Here is a 3,772-nt window from a genome sequence, read left to right as displayed (position 1 = left end):
TAAATTCACCAAAATTACCATGTAAGTACCTGTATGTACAACAAAACTACCATGTAGTTACAACTTAAATAGCCTGTCAGTACTGTACTGTACTGTAAGAGAAAACATAACAAGATAATCCAGATGAAAAGTTTAACCATTTAGCCTAACCTCATCTGGCAGAAGGTATTTAATGGTTTCTGCCTTTGTTTGCAGATTTTTGGGGGCTTTTCAGTGTGAAATACTGTTTCCTGTAATACACACAATCTACTGATAGTGGTATATGAGCAGAACAATATTTTTCATAAAGTGTAAAAAATATTTTCAGAGGAGATTTATCACCTACTTAGGAGACTTATTTTTCTTAATTTTTATGAATAGTTGTTTATCTGAGTTTTAAGTTCATGGTTCAAAAATGTAAAAGAAACAATTCAAAGACTAGTTTCATGAAAAAAAAAAAAAAAACTAACAGAGACCACTTCTTAAATCCATGATTGGAGTAAAACTATTTTTTTCTTGAGTGCAGTTAAATCTTCAAATATGTTGATAAAATGTTTTCTAAATAGAAAAGAAAGTTGTGTTACATGGTAAGTCAAGGCTTAAAATCCCAGGTTTGTTTGTTTTTCTAAAGTGCCCGAGGTCTCTTTACTAGATATCACTTGCACACAATTAAATAGAAATGTGCAAGGACAACATATGCAGCAGACTCAATCAAACAGACCCACAAGTGAATCATGCTCAGTGAAGCACAGGAGACAAACAATTTAAAAAAGTAATAATCAGCTTCTTATTCATGCTGGGTGATTTCAAAGACTTACGGAGGACAAAGTGACTTTAGGAAAATGATTAAATCAAATTGTTTAGACCAATCTCTTAAAACAGTTACTTTTAGATCAAAGCCCAGTGAAAGCCACAAAATCCCACATCATGTTCAGAAAATTTGATTTTAATCATGTTTTTGTGGCCATCAAGCCATTAATTCAAAAACATTTAACTTAAATATTTACAATAAATCATTCCAAGCAGTGTTATTTCTAGCAGTTTTTTTTTTCAAACTCAACTTCTATTTTGACAGCAGCACATTTAAGTTCTTTTCAAAATAAAACAGACCCTGTTTCAAAAAAGATAAGCAGATTTATTTGAATTAAAAATGCAAGAAAGCCAAAGTGTAATAGTGTAATAGTGTGCCTTCATCCTTTTTCTCCTTTTGCTATCAAATGACAAAATTGGCAAATTAAAAAAAATAACGAACGGAATTCTATACTATAGGAACATTGTCTCAGAACAGCATGTATTATGCAGCAAAAGATAAGAAACTTTTCTTAATTCAAATTGTCAAGATTTTTCTTCAAACCCAAAGAGTTGCAATGAAGGGACAAAAAAGCCTGAATTTCACCCAAAGATTAGAGCATGAAATAAAATACTGTCTATGATGATCTTTTTTTTCTGTCTGATGCAGGCGGTGCTTTAGGGGAATAATCAACTCTGACACTTGACATTAATGACACTTACTTTTTCTCCTTTCGTGCCACTGGCCCCTCCTGCACCTGGCTGACCCTGTGGGGAGGAGACCTCAGTCAATAACCCTGCAACACAGCAGCACTGTAAAACGTCACTGAAAGGAGAACACATACTGGAGCTCCTCGCTCTCCCGCCTCCCCGGGGACTCCAGGCTCACCCTTCTCCCCCTGTATATGAACAGAGCACATCACTGGCAGTGATTGACAGCAAAAGAAGGGTGAAAAGACAGAGCGAGATGAGAGGGAAACTTAGCAAAGAACAGGCGCTGTGAATAAGTAATCAGGATAACACACCGGCTTGTGTCATCTCAGGATCATACCACAGTGAGGGGGAAAAGTAGACAACACACCTGTAGCTTTATGAGAACCGGAGTGATGACGAAAAACCTTAAGCCCCCAACTTTACCCCATTTCCACCTAGACTGATTCCCCCACCTGCCAATAGATGGCACTTTATAGCTGCTGGAGAGCTGTCCTTGAGGTGTTGGAGGCAGATTTCTTCCAGACAGTTCTAAGAACACTTAGCAAATGGAAGAAAGGAGCATATTTATCTGCACCTCGGTCAAAAACAAGCCAAAGTGAATAACCGTTCCATGGAAATCAAAGCATTCTGCAAAGACGAACAACTTTTCCAACACACTGTTCAGTCGTGCACAGAAAAATAAGAGCATTACCTTCTTTTATCCCAACTACAAGCACACAGAAATATTTTTTTGAGTTATTGTTCACTAAAAGTTGCATATGATTCGCTTGCATTAACACAGAGAATTAAAAAAAAAGAAGTTGTTCGTCAAAGATCGCTGCTGAGTTTGACGTGTGTCAAGATTTTAAGAGGATTTATTCTACGACTCCGTTTGGAAACATTGTGTAGCATCTGTTTAGCAACTTGAGACGACTGAGAAGCTTTGGAGAAGAGTGTGACATCCCGAAATACACCCAGAATCTAACATACAATCATTGCCACTGAAGTTCCCTCTTCTCCCCATTTGCTTTGACTACATAATGACGTCTGCCATAATACCATATTATCCCTTTAATGATATACCTTTTCTGTTTCTTCATTCAAATTATAAGCTGTCATTAAGTCAGCGGGCTGCTGACATGTAAGAACAGATGGATTGTCTTATTAATATTTCAGGCAAGCTGAAGGGATGAGCAGCAAAATGGACATGAGTGCTAATTGAATTCTGAAGAGTTTTATCAAACACACGGGTCTGTTTTACTACTATGTACTCTACTCTGATGCTGATATGATCATACTAAATGGAAGAGAAGAAAAGAAAAAAGGATGCATTAATTGGCAAACAGTTTAAAGCACTGATAATGTAAGAGTTTGTAATTCACATAGTCTAGCTGAAAATATGCAAATACTTTCCAGCTTTTCTTGTAGCAGTGATACCAAAATGGATGATTCATTTTCAAATATCTTAAATAGATTTGATATGTATGTCCTTAAACCCCTGCATCTGTTCTGGGGTCATAGGGTTGCTGGAGCCTGTCCTTGCTGCAGCAAAGTTAGGGCGGGGTACAGCCTGGACAGGTCACTCACTGGTCTGTCGCAGGGCCACTGAATCACACAGACACTTATATATTCTCACGTTTATATCAATCAATCAACCAATGGAAGCAGGAGAAAACCCATGCATGAATGGAAAAACAGGCCAACTCCAAACAGAAAGAATCAAGTCGGGATTTAAACAAGAAGCTTCATGCTATTAGATAAAAGAATTGATATTTCTATATCTATTTTTTTGTCCTTTTCTCAAAAAAAAGTTAAGTATTGAAAGAACATCCCTGAGTTAGAAACAAACAAACATTTTTTTTAAACCAACTCAGTGGTCTTCAAAAGAATGGAAGGTCGTGAGTTCAAATCCATGGTCGAGTCCTACCAAGGATTCTCAAATTTGGGACCAAAATACCTCCCTGCTAGACACTCAGCGTAAGTGGTTGGAGGGACAAACCAAATCACCAAATGGTTGCAGAGCACAGTTAGGGGATGGGTCAAATGCAGAGAACAAATACCACACACCCAGTGTGTAACAGCAGCTTTAAATTTAAATGATTTAAATCATTGTCTTTAGACTGTTATTTTAAAATTGGTTGTAGACTAATGCTGGGTGGATCAATCTAAAATATCGATAGTATAAATCTCAAGTTGATATCAGTATTGGATCGATACAGGCCAGCAGATATCGATATTTTCACTCTTGTTTGAAACTTTTCTGTAGTTCATAGTTCATCATAGTTCATCATTTCTTTGGCTATCATGGCGG

The 3,772-nt window shown here is 36.9% G+C and overlaps 1 protein-coding gene across 1 annotated transcript in view; it reads right to left on the bottom strand.

Moving 5' to 3' along the window:
* Positions 1-1,664, bottom strand: part of LOC112161827 (collagen alpha-1(XIX) chain) — a 48,376-nt gene extending 46,712 nt beyond the window's left edge. Inside the window, exons 1-2 of the mRNA XM_024297296.2 lie at positions 1,614-1,664; positions 1,492-1,536 (exon numbers count right to left, since the gene is read on the bottom strand). The gene's annotated coding sequence lies outside the window, so the exon portion shown is untranslated. The remainder of the gene's footprint in view (positions 1-1,491; positions 1,537-1,613) is intronic.
* Positions 1,665-3,772: the final 2,108 nt, after the last annotated feature.

The sequence above is a fragment of the Oryzias melastigma genome, linkage group LG15 (genome assembly GCF_002922805.2).
Source record: "Oryzias melastigma strain HK-1 linkage group LG15, ASM292280v2, whole genome shotgun sequence".
NCBI lineage: Eukaryota > Metazoa > Chordata > Actinopteri > Beloniformes > Adrianichthyidae > Oryzias > Oryzias melastigma.
The sequence above is the reverse complement of the archived record's forward strand: the minus strand, read 5'-3'. Positions and strand labels throughout refer to the sequence as shown.